This window comes from Epinephelus moara, chromosome 7 (assembly GCF_006386435.1).
Source record: "Epinephelus moara isolate mb chromosome 7, YSFRI_EMoa_1.0, whole genome shotgun sequence".
In the NCBI taxonomy this organism is placed as follows: Eukaryota; Metazoa; Chordata; class Actinopteri; order Perciformes; family Serranidae; genus Epinephelus; species Epinephelus moara.
The window spans coordinates 7,356,992-7,378,830 of NC_065512.1; the positions used below are offsets into that span (position 1 = coordinate 7,356,992).

General features: G+C 42.7%; 1 protein-coding gene across 2 annotated transcripts in view; it reads left to right on the forward strand.

Annotated features, from left to right (window-relative positions):
• il1rl1 (interleukin 1 receptor-like 1) overlaps positions 1 to 21,839 on the forward strand; it is a 331,020-nt gene that overhangs the window by 173,389 nt on the left and 135,792 nt on the right. The window contains exon 13 of one of the 2 annotated variants that reach the window (XR_007570244.1): positions 21,039 to 21,116. The exons of the other annotated variant lie outside the window; for it this stretch is intronic. The gene's annotated coding sequence lies outside the window, so the exon portion shown is untranslated. Of the gene's footprint in view, positions 1 to 21,038; positions 21,117 to 21,839 lie in introns of those variants that run through there. 2 annotated transcript variants of the gene reach the window in all.

The window sequence follows — 21,839 nt, forward strand, 5'->3', positions numbered from 1 at the left end:
AAGTGTGTGACACATCCAAAGCCCTGATTGGCAGCCAGGGTGAGGGATGATTAACCTGGAAATCCAGATGACCCGCCCCTAGCAAATTCTAATTTGCACTGCACGGGGATCTGGCCCCGATGAGCAGAGCCCGCTGAATTGCAATCGGACCAATCAGATCAGTCTATCTGACAGACAGCGCTGCACCGTAGGAGTCTAAAAGTAAACAGCCAAGATGGCAGCTGCAGAAGGACCGCGTCCATTCAACTTAGATTTGGAAGAAACGCTAAGCTGTGAGAGAGGAACAGAAGACTGCCCTAGAAGCCTTCGCTTTCAGGAAGGACGTTTTTGCTGTTTTGCCGACGGGATGCAGCAAAAGCATAATATATCAGTTAGCCCCACTGGTCGGCAAACCAATGGTGCTTAATGCAATGAATACGTCAACTTGTTTTTTGCTCTGATTGGCCATCGTGCTATCCAATTGCGTGCGGCGGCATTTGAAATGCCTCAGTTAGTGCCGCCCCTTGGGTACGAGGGGTGTATCGGTGAGGGCCAGACTCAAAATCTTTCTAGATTTGAGCACAGAGTACATTACATAGCGTCTGTGTCAGACGCCTGCCTGCTTCTACAAACTGCAGGTGTGTTGACAGACATCTGACTGATGATAAGTGCGTCATACAAGCCCACTTCAAAAGTTCCAGACTATCCCTTTAACACCAAACCTAAAGACTCCCTGAGATGTAGAGGTTGCTCTCCTGGAGGAAAATGAATATTTCGAATAATTTAAATATTTTGGCAAGATGCTGATAGAATAATAGACACTGGAAGACATCTGATACCAGACTCTTTAAATCAGATCAGTCAAAACGTTTTGCAAATGTTGAAAGCAGAGAAATTTCCAGTGGAATTTAAACGTCCCTCTCGCTCTCCTCTCCACCTCTGTCTCTGCTCCTAACCGTCACCACAGTCAGAGAGGACTTGTCTCGTTTTGTCAGACGTAGGGAGGAAGTCTTGTGAGGAATGTTGGGTTTGTCGGACCAAACAGGGAGTGCTCTGGTCAAGGAAGTGGGTGGCTCGGTTTCTGGATGACCTCTCTGCACGCATGTTTCTCCTACCTGATTCTTGGTTTCCAATTGATTCACATTCTAGGGACCAAAAGCCAGAGTTCAGGAGGGTTTGATGCCGAGCACGTCTGCTGAGATCCCTGACTTGTTGTTGTTGTAGTGGTGGCATACTGCAGTTGATTCACTCCGTGTGTCAAATTATTTTCCACTTCATGACACAACTCTACATTCCTGCAGCCCGAAATTAAACAGAGTGTTAAGGAAGGGCACCTCAAATAAACATCAACACATATCAAGCTGTTTGTGAAACCTTAATGTGACTCAGCTCTGACACACTTTAGGAGGCCCATATTTAGATGACTCAGTGTCAACTGTTGAAGCTCACACTTATAAGTCTTCCCACCACAGGAACTTTCCCAGGAGACCAAGACTCTCTTGAGGAACTCAGGAATTTTCCCTTCATTTAAACAAGGAAACCACAGACACAGTTTCTACTTTCCGTATGATAATTCCAGGTGTAAAATAGTCCCAGAGATTGTTCCCTGTGGTTTCATCGTTCCTTGAACTTTTAACTTTTAATCATAAATCAAAGATAAAAACCATAACGCTAACACACACTGTCTCTGATAATGACGCAGGATGTGTACAGCCAGACAGGACACAGTGTCAGTGGGCCAGACATGTTGGACCTGCCCTGTGAACCTGCACACAAACACAAACTTACAGAGGGATCAACATGCTGATAATCTGAATTGAATCCCGGCAAATAGGCTGGTGAATGACAGCTGGTGAACTCTGTTTCCCCTGACAACGGCCGGGATGCGAGCCAATAGAAAAGCAGAAAGTGGGTCAGCATGGTAGATTATACCCCATCACTAATCAGCGATGGAAGCACGCCTGAATATTATTGTTCAGTTAGTCAGATATGAATCGAATTGGGCCAAAGCCTCTTAGGGCCACTTATGATGATTATATTAATCAGATTTAAGGGAATGTGTAAGTCAAATCCTTCTGAGGGATTTATTGAGCTGATGAAAACTGGAAATCGTTGCCCGTGTTGTGTTTGCTGCTGAACATGTCGTCTGACAATGTGGCAACTATTGTTTGAATATAAAGAAGTCTGCCTGTAAATGGCCGAATGTGTGAAAAGAACAGATTTATCAAAATTATGTGTTGATACTTCGAAAACAACAAAACATATGTTTTTCAGTTATTATTATTTTTTTATTGTATTTATTATTCTAACATCCAAACCGACGTGCTTTGTTTGCATAGACATAGATTTCAGAAAGTACGCAGGGGACACATCCACCTAAATATTCAGAATATGTGCATTTGTCTCCCCCAAAAAGAACATTTAAGTAGCAGGACTTATTTTGACAAACTTAAATTAATTTCCACCATCAGTTATGCAGAAAATGCTAAATTAATGCATACATATTCACCAGAATGAAAGTAATTAATGGTTTGATGCTTAAAATGTCCTCGACAAGTGTTGAGACAGCGTGATTTTGAATTTGAAAGGGTTAACCCACGTTGACCAATTCTGTTTTATGACCCAGGTCCAGAGGTGAATGGGACAAGAGTCGATTTCCATGTTAATGCCACACTACCAGGGTCGCCAACAGTTTATGTCACTGGATGCAAATGTTGACGCACAGTCATGATGGAATTGTAACAGGTCACCACAGCCTGTAAACAAACAGTGCTATGGCAGCAGGGATGGTTTAAGCTACAGCTGCAATTTGAACAAAATGGGGATGTGACAAGACTTCGAGGTGCAGGGGTCCGTCTCAAGTCTCTTATTTTTATAGTGCTACTGCTAGCTCCTCACTTGAACCGGAAGTCAGTCGAGGTCCGTCATCTTCTAGGCCGTCCCAAGTCTCTTATTTGTGCAGCGAGGAGCTAGCGCTAGGAGCTAGCAGCAAGCTTTAAGCAGCTACGAGCTAGGATGGTTGAGAGCTTCCTATCCGGAAGAGTTTTTCAGCTGAACGCCATGACGTATAAATACCCGCCCTCTACATCTGGCTCATTTGAACGAGATGGCGGAGAAACAGTACAAGAGTAAGTACCCGTTACATGCATTCTTTGCAATGAATCGCTGTGATTCACGAACCTACTTCAAAGAGTAATGATATTTCATGCAAGATTGTTATGTTGCAATTAGGTTTATTTCAGTCACAACCTGTTGCGTTGTTCATCGGACTGTCGGTGATGTGCGGCTGCTACATGCAAAAGTGTGTGACCAGAGTCATGACGGCGGGGGGTGGGGGCTACTGTTTTGGTCAGCGAATATAATGAGACTTGGGATGTACCCATAGTAACGCCAGACGCTGGCTGCTTCACGGAGCAGATCCAGCGGTGCCGCCGTCATCAGGAACGGACGTTGCTTCACATGACGCTTCAGTGGAAAGGACGTCTCATTTCTCTTAAACCGACAATGCTCGCTCATCGCTCCTAGCGCTAGCTCCTCGCATTTTTTCCTAGGTGGGAGGGGCTAAACAGCTAGCAAAGTCGGCTAGGTAAGATAACTAGCAGTAATTTAAGACTTGGGACAGACCCCAGGAGCTTCCGGCTGTCTGTAGTGTGACGACCTCCTCCCATACTCAGCGGAGGGTCTACGGCTGATTGAGCCACACCTGGGCCCAGTGTGTGCTCCAGCATTGATACCTCCCTCTGTCATCAGTCTCTCTCTCTCGAGGACAGCTTTGGGTTCTTCTTTGTTATGCACACACACACACACACACACACACACAGAAACAGGTCACAAAATGAAGGCATTAAAACATCAGTGCACCTCAAGTTATCGTATTATAGGTCAAACCAGTTAACTGTGTTTATTATTGTGATGTGTTAATATACTGTACAGTGACGTTTTTCAAGTACACAACTATGAATATGACCTGTAAACCCCACTCTCAGTGCCAGTATGTGAGGTATTTGGTATGCATTGCTGCCAGGTTGTGACCCAGGTCGTATCTGAATAACCTGTGTTGGCTGCCTTGGTTTGAATGGGTAAAAAAAGGACGATGAATCCATGAAGAAAATGTGAGCAACACACACACACACACACACACACACACACACACACACACACACACCTTATTATCCACCTAGATTCCTATAAAGAAATAGACTTGGCTCAGAAACCTTTGGTGTGTATGCTCTGGCTGAGCAGCCTCAATTACACAAAACGTTCTGTACGTGTCAACAGTCCCATTGAACCTAGATATATTATTGACCCAGTCACCTTTCCCTCCTCTGTTGCCATCAAATCAAACTCTGAACAGCGTTATGTAACTATGATGTCATCTACAAAAACACTTTCACAGCCATTTGGGGACCTTTAGATCTCGATGGAGGTGGGCTCTGTGCTTTGTTTTACATTTATGAAAATAATGTTCTACTGAATTGGAACCATTCACTGGGTTACATCACTAATTGCATAACATATGGCATTTATACTGTATCCAAAGCACCCTTTAGGCCATGACAACATGCCTGATTGGCTCGGGTGTCAGATGAAATCCTGGCAAAGGATCACGGTAACAAATTAAGTGGTAACCAGGGCTGAAAAATAAAGCAGGAGGTGCCAAAAACTTCAGTTCCTCAAACTCACTCACCCGTTTAAATGTTATTGAGGCTATTGTGCACAATCATATGTGAGGGCGCTTTGAGTGACAGGTGCCATCTACCACGGCAACAACATTGGTTAGGTAATGTAAACATTGCGTAACCCCAGATTCGAATCACAATGTTTGTTTACAGTAACTTCCAGGTAGAAACCCACCTGTCATGTTCTGTATATTAAATCAAAGCCTGAACTGCTCAGTTTTTAGCTACTTAAAAAAGTCCCACCTTAAAGACAATCTAAATCAGTTTGTTAGCTATAGCTAGAATATTTGAATTGCTTTACCTCGCCGTCAGACGGCCCTTAACAACGGGTAATTTGTCTCAACTCAATGGGGGAAACACTGGACTATCAATACACAAGGGCTGATTACTGACTATACAGGTGATTGGAACAAGACACAGGTGAAACACATGGGGTAATTAACAAAGGCGGGGAAACTCAGTATAAGTAAAAGAAGCACTAAACACAGTGAGAACACATTTCAAAATAAAACAGGAAGTGGACACAAACACGAACATAAACTGGACAGAATATCACACTAAAGAAGTCTTGTTCAGTGCTTGGTTGTACTAACATACCCTAATCAGCACATTTTGTTTAATGGTTTTAATCCCTTTTTTCGCTAGCAATAATTAGCATTAGTATTACCACAGCTAACCATAGCTGTAAATGCACCGTGCCAACTAAAGCGGGTTACACACATAAAGATAATCAGGCTGATTTTGTCCCGATTTTCCCCCTTCCCGACCGAGGACGGCAAACACCCGATAATCTTATGTCTCATAAGATTATCCTATAAGATTATCCTGTGGTGTGAGGTGTGTTAAGAGTCAGTTTAACCCGATAATCTGCTCGGAAAAGGATCAGGGCCGACAATCAAAAATATTAAACTTGTTCAATATTTACGATCAAAAATCCTCATGTGTGTGGGGAAAGCCAACGACTCCCAAGTCCTGACTCTGTGAATTGTGACGTGGAACGGAACATAGTCAATCAAGAAGCGAGCTGACTGAGGAACAAGGAAGCAGACATGGTACATAAAGAAGTAAGCATGGCCGACCCGAAGCCCAAAGTCAGGTGGACGTCGAAAATGAAGGACCAGCTCGTAGAGCTGTGGGAAACCCACGAGCTAGCTAGCTAGCTGGCTAACAGTGTGTATGTGTGTGGTGTGCTGTGTTGAGAATATCGGAGCACACCACACACAGTACGATCAAAACTGTTCAATCCATGATTTTTTTATCTTCATGTGTGGGGTCTCTCACAGATAAAACATCTCTTAAGATTTATAAAATCCCAATGTGTGTACCCCACTTTAGAGACTCCTTAAGATAGCAGCTAGCATTAGGGTAAGCCCCACCCTCACGTCCAAATATGGTCACCTCTGGCTCCAAAAATCCAAGATGGTGACAGCCAAAATGCCAAACTAAAGGTTTCAAAGCCAGGTCCCCAATTTTCGTAGTTGCTAAATTGTAAACTGTTACATGATGCCATTGGGTTTAAAAATACTTTTTCCCATAGATTACATTGGGAAAGAGATGTCTGTAAATCAGTTGATACATTTTTTACAGTGACACAATCTTCACAAAGTGACTAGTTTTACTATCAGAATTTGATTCACCTGGTCTGATAACACCTTCAAAGTCCAGACGAGCTGCACAGTTAAATCAGTTTATCCCCATTCAAGTAAGTGGTGGGCTAAACTGGATGGAGCTGGCAGAAGTCTCTAGTGCGCCTGCTCTGTGAGCCCAGTGATGTGGAACGGTGCTGATCATCTGGATAATTTTATAGGAACGTTTTTGGCTTCAAATGCCACTGAGCAGCTTTCATAGGAATGTCTGGCCCTGCCTCCAACGCTGTATCCAGTTCTCCTACATCCATGTTCAAAATGGAGCTCCACAAAGCAATGGTAACGTCATGTTGGTGACATCCATTATTTTATACAGTCTATGTGACATATTTGGTGTTTCCACTCAGTTTTTTTATGCACAAATTGAAAATGAGCATTAAAAATGGTGGATGAAAAGCTGCAGTCCTCCAATATGGCTTCCAGACGGTGTGCTGTATCACCTGAGAGCCAGCCCTGAGTCACTTCTTGGGAAGAAATACAAAACACACACTTATATTTTGGCCATATCAAAACTCCTGAGTACCCACTCTTTAAAACGGCCCAACTGTAGTAAACCAGAAAGCTTATGTAAGCGGGTTGGAGGCCAGGAATATAATGGCCACCCATGACCAGGTAATAAGAAGGAAAACACACACACTCTGGGTTTCAGCTTCACTTGCCTGCCAAGTTCTTCCTCTGAGATCATTCTGTTGAATCAGGTCCCTTTGACTCACACAAACACGCCTGCATTGTAAAAATATAATCCATTCATTCATTCATCTGCATTATATGATACATTTTATTTATTTTTTTATGGTATATTTTTTAATTTGCTAGTGATGTTGCTGTTGATGCAAACTCTCTCACCTCCAAGTGTTGACATGTGTTCAGAGGTCTGACTGTAAAATAGGCTGCGTTTGGGTCATCGAGGTTACGGTTATTATATAACGTCGTACGTGAATGTGTGTGTGTGCGACGTGTATGCACGAACACATCTGTGTCACATCAAAGGGTGTAGTCGGTAATAAGGGGTAATAAGAGAGACGGATGGTTTTTGTGGTGTAAATTACACACTGGCTGAACAGGGCAGTGACCGTGTGTTATCCCTCTCTGCTGGTTTTGGTCCAAAAATGAGTTACATCACACATTACGACCGACCTGAGAGTTTGCAGTTTAGTATCTATTCCTGACACAAAAATGTACCTGGAGCACTTCTGGGGCTGTAAATCCTGCGATGTCCTTGGTAACCTCGGCAGATGTTGCTGACGGACAAACATACACAAACATGCTTGCACACACTTGTAAGCGCTCAAACGATCATGCAAACACAAGGAAAGTCAAAACCAATGGTGTGTATAGAAACACGAGATTTCCCAAGAAATCCACCCCAGAAGTTTAGACCGTAGGCTGATTAACAGAACGGTCCATGGGTGGTAAAATACCACATGCGGTTTCTATCCTTGATGAAGGCGCAGAGGTTTCCAGTCACTTCTCATCAGCTTCGCTAAATTTGTGCTAAATCTCTGCTCTCATGTCTATTTTGCAAGTGTCAGTGGTGTTTTTTGTGGTTGGCGTTGGGCAGTGATGGCATGTGGCTGCAGATCGCTCATCTGTAAACTGTAAACTCTCCTCTTCTGCAACTGCTAGCTGGCCACTTTAAGGTTTTCAAATGTAAACATCAGTAAACATTACAGTCCGACCAATAATGGATTTTTAAACGATTTGACAATGATAGTTTCAAACAGGAAAACGCAGATAGCTGATTAATTGGCCGATATCTCTCTATCCCACCGCAATTATTTTTTTTGACAGTTGCGGATATTAAATGAACATCAAAATCAAAGTAATACATACTGAAATAAAAACCTAAATCTGGAACTGAACATGAAACTAACTGTAAAAATCTAGGTGGGAGTAATTTTTATTTTGTTGAGCTTTTGTTTTTCCTTAAAGCCAACCTGAGATTCTCAGGTACATAATGACATCACCTTGACTTTGTGTATGGAGCAGTCATGCAATACGGTGATCAGAGATGGGCAGTATTTCCATTTCTTGTACTTTAAATATGTATTTCAATTACGTTTAAATATTTTGTAACTAGTAAAAAAAACATCCAATGTAATCTGAAACAAGATACTTAAGAGTGGAGTAATTTTATTTTCAAAATACTGTCTCAATCATTTAATGCAACATAAAAAACAAAACAAAATCTAGGACATGGCTGGACTATGTATGAAAGACTATAGGGCTTTTATTTTGAAACGGAAAGTGGCGGCATTCACTCAGTCCTCAGACTTTTGCTCTGGTGCTAATAGCGTAAATATATATCAAAATGAAGAACGATACACTTACACACAGTCAGAAGGGGCCTGCTTTCTCAGGAGTTGTACCCACTGATCATTTAACACAACCTTCTCCTCCTCAGCTGTGTTCAGTAATGTATGTCCTTGTGGGGCTGGTTGAGGCTGCGCAACAGTCAGCCAGCACTGGTTCTGGTTTGTAAAACGTTGTATTGGCGACTATTAATCAGCCAAACCAATAAAATGTTCGATCACATGGGTCTTTCTGCCAAACTAGTATCCTGCTAGCCATTGTAAAAGCATTGGATGTGTCCATGTCAGTTTCAGACAGGAAATCAGGAAATGTAATATTTATTTCCCTGAAACTTTTGACTCTTTTTCTGCATGCCGGTCTGGCAGAACAAAGGACTCTGGAGAAAGAAGGAGAGAATGGAAGTGCTTTATGGTAAATAAGGACTGGCGTGACAGCAGGAATGTGAGGTGATGTCCTGTTCCTGCTGTTCAAAGAGGGCTTCGGAGCAGAGTCGGTGCCTGTGTCCATGAGGACATCTTGTTGAGGCCAAGATATGTAATCAAACCATAATGTGTGCCTCCAGTGATGTGAGAGATCCAGGACACCACCATCAGCGTCACTGATGACATCAGTGATCTCACTGAGTCTGTAGTGGATTTATTTTGCAGAACAACAGAAGCAACTGCTCCCAAAACTACAGTTAAATCATTCCACAACCAGAAATAATGGATTACCAGAACCATCCGGAAACATGGACAATTATAAAGCACGGCCTACAATGTCAGGAGAAACTAAAGGACTACAGGACTAAATTACAGTGCACAGGTTGAAGGAGCTGACAGGATTGAATTTCACTGCAGTTGTACCTTGTGTGACCTCTTGTGAAATCAATGATTGATTGACTGATAAAAGAATAAATAGTGTGCAGACTGTTGCGTGATGACAGAAATAGCCACAGGATCAATATGGCCGCAGGAACACATGCAGCGATCTATAAATAGGAACAAAAGAGAACACTTTGTACCTTCAACATGAATAACTTTGACTTGCCGCTAAACGTGACTCACAGACTGGGACACAGGTGTAGGTGTTGATATGGTGGAGGGACAATGTGCTTTTGAAGCCTTGATGTTGGGCGGGGGGGGGGGGTNGGAGGAATATTGTTTTTTAGAACCTTTGGGGGGGGGGGGGGGGGGGGGGTATCAGTGATTCTTGATGTCCTCAGTTTACTCATAGGTCATGATAGCACCCCCACCTCACCTGCCATTTCCGCCCACTCCCATGTGCCTCCATGTTTCACTGTCTGTTGCAAACAGCAGCACAATGCATCCTAAATCTAGATCAAGTAAACTATTTGACTTTCTCCACTAACATAGGTCCGCTGAGGGGAAAAGGAAAAGGCTAGATACTGGCAGCACCTGAAGAGCTCTAGATATCCAATATCTGCATCACAGACACTTTGGCAGACTGTTCTGGGACTCTATTTGAAGGATAAATCAAATTTAAAATCCACATAAAAACAAAGATCCCCTGCCCTTTGCAGAGTAGTGCCAAAACTGCAGTTCCTTGAATGGCCACTTGAGGCTGGCTCTATAAGTGAGACAATCCTCATAGATCCCCATGTTAACATGCCCAACTTTACAGCAGAAATAGCATTTGGTCGAAAAAACTGTTTTGGTCTCTACAGCTAATTTCTTCATTCATGACATCTGTATTTTATTTCAAACTCACCCATTTCATTAAAGCTTGAAGTTATGCATAATTAACAGAGTATTGGCGTAGCTGTCACTATTTCAATGTGTTTTCAGTTCATGAAAGTTCATTGTAACGCTTTGGTCATCTGAAAAGTCTTGTTCAGTGTCTGGTTGTGCTGATAGATGCTTTAAGAAGTCTGAAATTCAGTTTTTTCAATGAGTACATTTAGTTTTGATGCTTTTAAGCCTTTTTTGACATCAAAAATTAGCATTAGCATTATCACAGTTAACAATAGCTGCATTCTCGGAACCCACCGGCTGTATTCGGCATCTGACTTCCGGCAGACGGCAATACAGCGCCTGGGGGCAGACCCCCGATTTTTTGGCATTCCGGTTTGATTTGGGCGGAGGAGGCAAATTTCTGTTTCCGACTTCCGTTTATATATAAGTAAATATGCTGAACCATTGCGATGGATTCAGAGTTTGCAGTGACGCCGATTATGTTCCGCCTCGTTAGTTCACCGCATGGACCGTTTAACCTGGCAACAACTGCAGCCGGCTCAAACGTGATTGGTCAATATCTCGCGGACTACAAAGAGCCTACAACTGGACACCAGGGCTCTTCCGCTCTTCTTCCGGAGGCAAGATCTCCGGGGTTTGCCTACAGACTCATTCACTGAATGTAGAGTCTGTATATAGAGACTACCATAGCTGTAAATGCAGGAGCCAACAAACCATTGAGTGATGTCACAGTGGCTATGTTCATTATTTTACACAGTCTGTGACACTGGTTCCAAACCTGCTGGTCCCAATCCCATTAGGCGTCACCAAAACTTTACAGGTTGTAAGACCTTCCCCCCACAAATATACAGTAGGCCTATATTTTAGCATGTCATTCATTTCTGTGAAGAAAATTAAATCAGTTATTAATTCTGAGGAATTATTATTCAAGATATAAACTTCAAAAAATCTCACAGCATAAGGGCACGGTGAAGAACTGAGCCAAACCATATTCTCAGAGCATTTACTCTCTGCTAAACACCCTCGTTATGCTTTAGAAAAGAATGCAGTTAAACTGCCAAAGAGCTAATAGAGCACTGGCCAAGCTTTAGGGAGAAGAAAACTGACACTGTTAAAAACTGAATATCTTATAAAAATGATCTGCTCAAAATTCATCCACATTGTTTGTTTTGCACATATTGTGTTCACTATTTAGGTTATTTCTAAAGTTTATCAGTTGTTGTGTACTGTTTTTGTTATGCATTCAATACAATATGAAATATCGGTTAAATATATATGATTCAGTCTTAAGTTTACTGAATAGAAAAAGAGTCCTTTAAGGAGGAAAGGTTGGGAGCCACTGGTCTGTGATATTCACCCTTGATTATGACACACAACCGGCCAAAGGTACGCATTAAGGTTGCCTTCAATAGTTACTGTGCACTCTCAGCAGTAAAGCCACATTCAGGCCAACAGTGGCCCTTTGTGGGAGGGTAATAACACACAGGGCTCCAACTACAGAAATGCAAGGCTGTCTGAGTGAGACCTAGCTTAACTTTTGCCAGACCATAATGCACCTTCATTCAGCAATGTCATATTCAAGGTTTTTGTGTGTGTGTGTGTGTGTGTGCGTGTAAATAAAACGTTTTCACTTCATCCCCCTGCCCCCAGCCAGTGTGCTCTACATCTTGATATGCAAAAGAGGACCTTAACACTCCTATGGTATCCTTAAGATCCCCATATGAAGGGATTCCCCAGAGAATAATCTGGGGTTGCCTTGTCAGAGTGGAGATAAAAACAAGATCTTCAAAGCATGTTGGCATTTATGGGGAACATGGCTGAGAGCGTTGGTGGTGATAACAAAGGGGTAGATGAAAGTTTGGCCTAATCCGCTTCTCTTAATGCCAGCAAAGGTCAGACTCGTGCCCTCCCACCCACCTTCGCCGGCGCACACATGAAAGGGACACAAATACAAAAGGATACACACCAGCATGTGGACGACAGCAGGGAAGACACCCGGAGGTTTCCTCGTGCTGCAGACTGAAGCATCAACGTGGATGCATCTGTATATCTGCCAGTTAATATAATGACTTGGTAAGTGTGTGCTTAACTATTTGTGAGTGTGTCATTGTTTCTGTGGGAGCGTATTATCGATGCATGCACCGTGTTTGGGTGTACAGAGAGGAAGGGGAGTAATTGTTCAAAAGGTAGCTGTAGGCAGGAATCCAATAGTGACTGCAGGCTTTGTAGATGTGAGGAAAAGTCTGCAGGGTCATTTTTTGGCCACAGAGTTCGTCTAACGTTGGAAGCTTTTGCCTCACAGCAGCACCGGTGTGTTAAGATTAGGTCCAATCAGACGCAGGACAACTTCACCGACTAACAGCAGTAGGAAAACATGCAGAAACAAGGGTGAAGAAAGATTATTCTCTTATTTGAATGTGCATTAACTGCCTGTTGGGTCTGGTTTTCCTGACTCACTCTTAATGAGGCGTTACATTAGTTCTGGCAGAGAAATGAAGTCATGCACGCTGTCGGCTAATCAGCAGCAGTTGGGTCTGATAATCGCCAGTCACATTTAAACAAGTCACCTATAGTGGATATGCACTGACCCCATTTTTTTGTTACATGACGCAACCACCTTCGACACCACTGAGTAGCCAAACTGTGCTTGCACTTTTTTTTTTACCAGTGCAACCTTGGTTTTCGTGGTTTTTGTCCATGTGAATGCACAGTGAAGTTTAAAATCAACTATGTATCAATGGAGGGAACATAGAGTCCACACAGACAAAACAAGAAATATGCATACACAGAGAGCCTGGTATCACTCAGATGTTGTCGAAATCCGGCACTTGGGCAGTCAGAAACCATTGTCCCTTAACATCAGCATGAAATACGACCGGTAGCTGTTATAGTTTATCGCCATCAGGGGGAAACGCAGCGGGACAAGGACGAAAGTTAAGGCAGCAAAAGTCCAACTGGGGCGGGTGGGAGTGGTGGTGGATGGGTCCAACAAACACCGACTTTCATCCGAGAGAGTGGTGTTCGCTTCCGGTAAGATTCTAAAGCCAACCCTGCTCTTTTTTCCTAAACCATGTGTGTTTGTTGTTGAAGGAAAAAAAACATCAATTTGCGGTGTCGTACTTAGATAGTGCTTTTATTTTGGAGGACACTTTATGTAAACGTGTTCCAGAACGTCACCCAGGGTACCTTGCACGTCATATGTGGACATGAAAAGTCTGTGCCCAAACCAAATGTGTTGACACGGATGCACACATGTAAAGTGCACGTCTCTGTACACACTCGGCTCGCACACATACAATCCTTCTTCCTTGCGGTCTGTCAAACAGGTGTTTTTGTCTCTCTGTGTCACATTTCTGCAGTCCTCTGTGCCCGAACACATAAATCTGCTCTGCAGTTATGTAACTGAACTTTGCTGGAGGTCTGAAATTCTTCTGAGCTGCGCCTGTGGTATTTAGATGTAAAAATGTCAAACAAAAAGCTGACATGTTTTCCTTCAAATCGCTCTGTACCTCTGCAGAGTCCCATAAACCACCACACAATCATATTTTGTGGGTTCCAGTTTGGAAGAAACACTTCTATAGTACACTTGGTTCTTTTACAGCAGCTACTTCCCACACATGGGATGGGATTGTAAAATTGGATGCAAGTTGGCACCAAGATATTTCTCTGTCAGTGCCATTATTTTGTGATATTTTGCTCGTAGGAACTTAATCGACATCAGATGCAGGGTCCCGTGAGGGCTTGAGGGGGGCGTTAACTCATGGCTGCTTTTCATTGCACCGAAGCTGCAGAATGTATGTCAGAAAAACAATATGTGGGAATGTTACCAGGGTTCCTGTTCAGGGAGTTACATGCTTGTCAGAGTGGGTCACCAGTGTAGCATAGGGAGGAAAACACGACTAATTGCTGTTTTGACTGAAATTCACGAGAGGGATAGATCATATCAGGCGTGACCTCATTGCAAAGAGAGCTATGAGCTGGCAGAGGAATCTCACCGAGAAGCCAAGCTGCCCTAAAACTCCCTTATCATCCTTCTGAAAACAAAAGCAAACTTTATTGTTGCCAGGGGGGCAGCAGAAGGTCTGAGAGTGTGAAATGCACCGGCAAATCCAGCAAAGAGCCTTTAGATAAAAAAAATGACTAATAAGAAAACAAACAAAACACTCAGCAAGGAACCTAGAGGTCTAGAGGCTTGAAAGGTGGCTCCTAAAAGCCTCAGGTTTCCTCCTTTGTGGAGGAAGGCAGCTGTTGTCAGATTAACTTCTACAACCATCCATCCATTTTTGAATGCCTGCAGAAAATTCATGCAGACATGAAGACAACCAGTGACAGACTCAGGCTGTCTCAGGAGCAGAGGTAAAAATAATACAAAAAGGCACCGGCTGCATGTGATTGGGCAGCCGTGCACAGAAAGTTTTCTAGCATGTAGGGCAGCCTATATGTCACTGCATTGCAGTTTCTGGACTGGAAGTGCACCCTATAAGGCACTGTATCAAGTTTTCTCCACTGGAGGGGCACCCCATGGGGCGCTACATCTAGTTTTCTCCACTGGAAGGCCACCCTCTGGGGCACTGCCTCAAGTTTTCTCCACTGGAGGGGCAACCCACAGGGCACTACATCTAGTTTTCTCCACTGGAAGGCCACCCTATGGGGCACTGCCTCTTATTTTCTACACTGGAGGGGCACCCCATGGGGCACTACATCTAGTTTTCTCCACTGGAAGGCCACCCTCTGGGGCACTGCCTCAAGTTTTCTCCACTGGAGGGGCAACCCATAGGGCACTACATCTAGTTTTCTCCACTGGAAGGCCACCGCAACCCATAGGGCACTACATCTAGTTTTCTCCACTGGAAGGCCACCCCATGGGGCACTGCCTCAAGTTTTCTCCCCTGGAAGTGCTCCCTATGGGGCACTGCCTCAAGTTTTCTCCCCTGGAGGGGCTCCCCATGGAGCACTACATCTAGTTTTCTCCACTGGAAGGCCACCCTATGGGGCACTGCCTCATGTTTTCTCCACTGGAAGGGCACCCATTAGTGCACTGCATCTTATTTGCTTTACGGGTGCATCAAGTTTTCTTCACTGCACGCGCCCCCTATGAGGCACTGTACTGCATAATGTTTTTCCCATTAGAGGGGCACCCATTAATAGACTAGGTAAGGCACCTTATTGGGCACTGCAAGTTTTTCCTCTGGAACCATACCCTTAAGAACACTTTCCCCACTCTTTGGCCCACCATAGAGGGCACTTCATCATGTTTTATTTACCATGGAGACAAAGTCGAGAAGAGCACAAAGTAGGTTGCCCCAAATGCTGCTGCCAGACGAGCATTGTGAATCATCATGGAGGTGAAGGTCCAGCTGCTGACCTACAAACTCAGCACATAAGAGAGACATGGGAATGTTTGTATCTCGCAGTTTATCAAAAACATATGGTATTCATGTACAGTGAAGTTGTCTTTGGTTTGAGTTGCTCCAGCGGGAACTGAACCCCTCACCCTGATGTGATTTGCTCTGCTATCTGCTGGACCAGCACGGAGTGGGAACCAGAGCAGCAGCCAGGCTGATACAGCTGTATGTGATCCCACAGCTGCTGCAGATGTGAGTTGTCTCTATGCATCAGCGTGAAGTTGAACGATTCAGAAGCAGATTGGCTCCACACACGGCTCGACACTGGATCTGGCCAGGTTGTGCATACCTGCCATTCGGTTGATATAAACATCCTCACATATGATTTTATTTTATTGCAGACTTGCTTTTATGTTTTAATTTCTCTCTATCGGAGTCATAAATTCCATATAAGTGCCTTCCAGAGCCGACTTCTTTTATTTTGATTCATGACCATTATGCTTGCGTTTAGTTTGGAGCTCTATAAATCAAGTGGAGAACTCACATTTTATAGTGTTACAGTGCAGTAATCTTTACTCTACCTTGACTCACAGAGGAGCAGCCTTTAATAAGTGTGTAAGAGGCAAAGGTAAATAAAAATGTTTGATAATGAACTGTGTGCATACAGTACCAGTGGAGAGGGCTGGAAAATTTCCATTCCAAGAATTTGGGTGCATTCGGAATCACATACTTTTTCTTTTTACTTTTAGTAGGTACTGCTGCTGCTCTTAAAAAGTATGTGCTGTTGCATGCAGTGTGCACACAGTCAGGACATACTACTTTCTCATTACATTACGTCCTGAACTTTGACCCTCCTGCTTTTATATCTGTTACCTTGGAAATAAAACAACACCACTCACCAGTTCGCCAGAGACAGAGTTCAACCATGAGTGCTCTGCTGTTGTTACTTTGCAATGTATGAAGTCATTAAAGTTATAACTGCACAGATTGTAGATTCCAACATATTATAGTTGTGACAGTAAAATTAAATCTGCAGCTCTCTGTCATTGTTGTTTTTTACTTAAACAATCAATACTCCTATTATTAGTATTCGACTGATCATCAGGTACTTGAATGCGCCGTCATCCCTTTAATTGCAGCTTCTTACAGCTGTCAAGATGTCATCTGTTTGTGGCTCTGTCGACATGAGGTATTGTCCGCTGCGCAGAGGACTGTGGGTCAGAAAAGCCAAAAAAAGCATGCTGGCTTACATACTGCAAAATTGGACTAAATGTAGTAGAACATCCTGGTATTTTTGGCATTTCACCTACTGTGTATTGGGACATACTAAATCTTTTTCTGGTGTACTACATAGTATGGTCGTATGGATATTGGAACACACAGACTGATGTGTAAAGATGGTAAACTAAACATTTTCTGCATATTACATAAAACAAGTTACAACTTTTTAGGCTTTATGGAGATAAAATTAGTGTATTTTTTAACTACATTGTCCTTTAGGGATCTTTTGCTGGGTAAATGAATTTTAAGCGATACTGTTCTTTTTCAGCCAGACTGTATTAAAACATTGTTTTCCATAATATTTCATAGCTTAACTTCATTAATTGAACCCACTACAACCCTCCTAGCTAAAATTAGAAGCTGAGTGTAGTAGGGTATGGGAAGATTCTGGTTGTGTTTGCTAAACTTTCCCCCTGCCCTGAGAATAAGCCTTCACCCCTTCCCCTAACACTTAGCCCTTCATTCTGAGCGTTCATGTCTAGGGATAGGATGTCTCGATTCTTACTGAGATAGAGTGGTAGGGTGAAGTGTTAGGGCCCTCCACATGCAGGTGTCATGTATCAGTTCAGGAAGGGACCCAAATGCAGAGCAGTAGGCAGGTGGATTTGAAACAATAGACGGGCTTCAATGAAGCTGATTATAAACACCTAAAGCAGGCGGGTAACTCAAAGTCCAACGAAAGGAGAAACAAACCAGGGAAGCATGACAAACACAAGGACGAACTCTAGGAAGGAATCCAAAATGGAACATGAGAGAGCAGGAGGGGACTAACACCACGAACATGGGAATGAACTCAGACAAACTGACAAGGAACAAAGGGAAACACTCAGGTATATATACACAGAAAACTAATCACAAGAACGAGACACAGCTGGAGGAGGAAGACACAGGCAAGAGGAGGGAAATGGGGATTGGAACACTAGGGTGGAGCAAACAAGACTAATACAGGACAGGTGTGAAGGGAAGACTCTGGGGACAGGGAAGGACTAGCGAGACAGATAGAAGACAGGTGTGATAAAAAAAAAAACAGGCGGGGAAACACAAAAAGACCTGACATGATACATGAGGATGGAATCTAAAAAATAAAACAAGAAACACACTCAAAACAAAGTCCACAAGATGAGAGAATAAATAAAACCAGGATCATGATAGTATTTTTAAAGGCACCCTCCAAACTGAATGTTATGAAAACTTAAGATGGCTGCACAGCAACAACAGAAATCCATAAATGTATTTTCTTTGTTAATAAAGTTTTTAAAAATTACATATTTTAATGTCCTTTCCAGGGTTTGCCTGGTCCTCAAAATTCAAATGAACCACATGTTTTAGTTCATTGAGTCATTTTAATTTAATTGCTGTACCTTCGACAGTGGTGTGCTCTTCCTGTTATTTCTTCCTCGCCTTGATGATGACCTACCTGACATCATAGTTTATTTTTACCTCGCTCCGCGCCTAAAGCTCTGGCAAATTTTGGAGGCCTGTGTTGGCATGGGTAAACTCCTCGGGCCACTTACAGGTGGTTCTATTTTAAAGATGATTGTTTTGACTTTCTTCTTGATGTGCACACCTTTTTATAACAATTTACTGTTATACAATTTTAATTTATTAATTTAAAATTGTATCTTATGAAATTAATTATGTATTGGTTCTTTTCTTTATATAAGCAAAAAAATATATATACTTGCTGCATGCCGATGTCTCGATGGCTAATTAGCAAGCAAGCTAATGTTAAATTGTTACTGTTAGTTTGTGCATGACAGTCCAATATTTTGACCCATTTACATGTGGCATTCAAGTCCAGCAGTGAAGTTGCTGCAGTTGTTATCGCTCCACTAATATCAGCTACAATATGCAGACTGGCAGAGTAGAAGCACAGGTTGTTAACGTTAGCTTACCGAGCATCGCTAGCTGTCTGGTAATAAAACAATATTCTTTTTTATTTTATGTCTTGTTTGATTGACAGATAGTGTGAAACTTTTGCTATGAACAAATTGCTAGCTTCCATGCTTTTCTGTTTCCATCAGATAAATGGCAAATATTATATGTGATAATACCATTATTGCCATAGAGACAGAGCGCAACGCGTCATAATCTGAAAGCCACGCCCCCAAAGGGGAAACGAGGCCCGAGTCTCCATGACTGAATTGCTAGCTAGCTAGCTAAAATTATTAGCTATAGCTAGCTAATAATTAGCTAATAATAAGATGGCAAAGGATTATTTTAGCATGCTATGCCTACCAGAGAGGCAACGCTATATTGATTCCTTCTCCTTACCTTGCTCGTCTTGGAAAAAACATGATGTGGAGATTCTTTTTTAAGAAGTTGAGCATTTCGGCATGCTCAGCCGTCAGCCTGCTCCTACTACCGGCACCGTTGTTGTTTTGTGACATGCCTCTACATGCTGGTAGATTGATAGAAGTGCTCGAGTGGACAGCTGGAATGCACTGCTTGAATCGCGGAGCGCTGGGCACAATTATAACAGAAGTTGCATTCATACTGTCAATGCTTTAGCTTAACATACATAAATACAGTTAACTGTTACTCTAAAAAAAATTGCTTATGTAAATGCCATCGACACCTGCTGATGACGTATCAGGGTCTTGAAAGGTTGTCCCATGTCATACGACGAATTTTAACCAGGGGATAAAATGGAATTGAGCCAAAGGACTATAAATTATGTGTTGTGATGTCGCAGGTAAACCACCAGCCAGGTATGTTAAGCTATAAATACCAACAGCCAGTTCCCCTCCCCACTTACATCATCTTGGTCCCAGAGGACATAGACAGAGTCAACTCTAACATAACTGCCTGTCAGAAATAAATATTTCAGAAAATGTTTTGACATTTCTGGTGCAGTTTGTTCCCTTCAGAGGATTCCTGTTGTTATCTAATGGCAGTCGCATCAATCCTGTTTAACGGCTGGTTGTTAAATACCATGAACTTCAACATGTCTGCTGACTCGTCTTTGACTTTAGCCACACACAGATTGTTAGACCTGAGGCGCATACATACCTAAGTGGCTTACATAAAAATGTTTTTCATGTTTTGTTCCAGATGGAATTTCAGTGGAGTTTCTAACATAGCTGGAAACCTTCAGACTCTGTTTACTCCACCAACCTGGTCCTCCATCAATGCTGAAACAAATGGTTTAGTTCTTGGTCCATTCATGATCAAAACCTTGACTTTACATAGTGCAGCCAGATTACATCAGTCCTGTCTAGCTACATATTAGGTGTAGCCTATAGTGAACAACCAAATTGACAGTGTTTCTTGCTACAACCACTTTCTAACATAGCTTAGTGACAGCCAATGGACATCCATCCATCCATCCATCCATCCATCCATCCATCGTCACCTGCTTATCCAAAGCCAGGTAGCAGGGGCAACAGGCTAAGCAAGGTACCCCAGACGTCCCTTTCCCCAGTGACCCTCTCCAGCTCCTCCTGCTGGATCGTAAGGCGTTCCCAGGCCAGATGAGATATATATAATACCTCCAGTGTGTTCGCCATCTGCCCCGGGGCCTCCTACCACTTGGACATGCTCGTAAAATGGAAGACGCCCACGAGGCATCCTGATCAGATGCTTGAACCACCTTAACTGGTCCCACTCGACACTCCAAGCTTCTTCCAGATGTCTGAGCTCCTCAGGCTGAGCCCAGCCACCCGACAGAAGAGACACTTTTCGGCTGCTTGTATTCGTGATCTCGTTCTTTTGGTGAAGATGGAGCTGAGTTGGGAAGCAAAGCTCTTGATTTACCACATTCCGACCCTCGTCTATGATCACGAGCTTTGGGTAGTGACTGAAACCAAGAGGATATAAAACAGGAAAACACAAAGCGCTCGTCAAGGCCCCAGCATTTCCCATTTTTTTTGTTCTATCTGTACCTGCTAGTTGGTAGATATGCTTTTGGCATGGCCTATTCAGCTGTACCGATTCAAAAGTATTTAGCCTATCAATAATGCTCTGTTCTACTATATAGCTTAGTGACAGAAATTGGACATATTTATAACAGAGAAATGTACGATGTAATGCTATCAGGGTAGCAGATGTTAGTTGAAACTGCCACTAACATGGACAAGAGGCAGGGTACACCCTGGACAGGTCACCAGACTATCACAGGGCTGACACATAGAGACAGACAACCATTCACACTCACATTCACACCTACGGACAATTTAGCGTCACCAATTAACCTGCATGTCTTTGGACTGTGGGAGGAAGCTGGAGCACCTGGAGGAAACCCACGCTGACACAGGGAGAACTTGCAAGTGGGGTGGGTCCCTCCACCATTGGTTTGAACCCAGAACCCTCTTGCTGTGAGGCAACAATGCTAACCACTGTACTACTGTGCCATCTTTACAGTTTGAACAAATAATGGGATATCATAGGACGATGTTTACAAAATTAGTAGGCTGATGCAAAGTAATGCATGTTCATTTACAACCAGAGGGGTTGCGTAGGCCTACATGAGATCCAAAATGCAAAACAAAACCAGACACAACAATTGGCATGCTGGCATTGCGAAATCCATCCACAAAACTATGGGGTGCCGTTTGCAAAGTGTCTCACGCTGAAAATAACATCAACATTTTGCCACATTTAGGTTCAAACAATGTTTAAAAAATTGTTGTGAATTTTTTAACGTCACCTTTTACCACATTTACAGCAATATCTGTTAACTTAGAAATATATTAAATAGTTAAATCTAAATATTAAATGTGACACCTAAATGTTAAATGTTAAATCTAAATATTAAATCTATATCTAAATCTAAATCTAAATGTTAAATCTAAATGCTAAATATAAATATAAATCTAAATGTTAAATATAAATATAAATCTAAATGTTAAATCTAAATGCTAAATATAAATCTAAATGTTAAATCTAAATATTAAATATAAA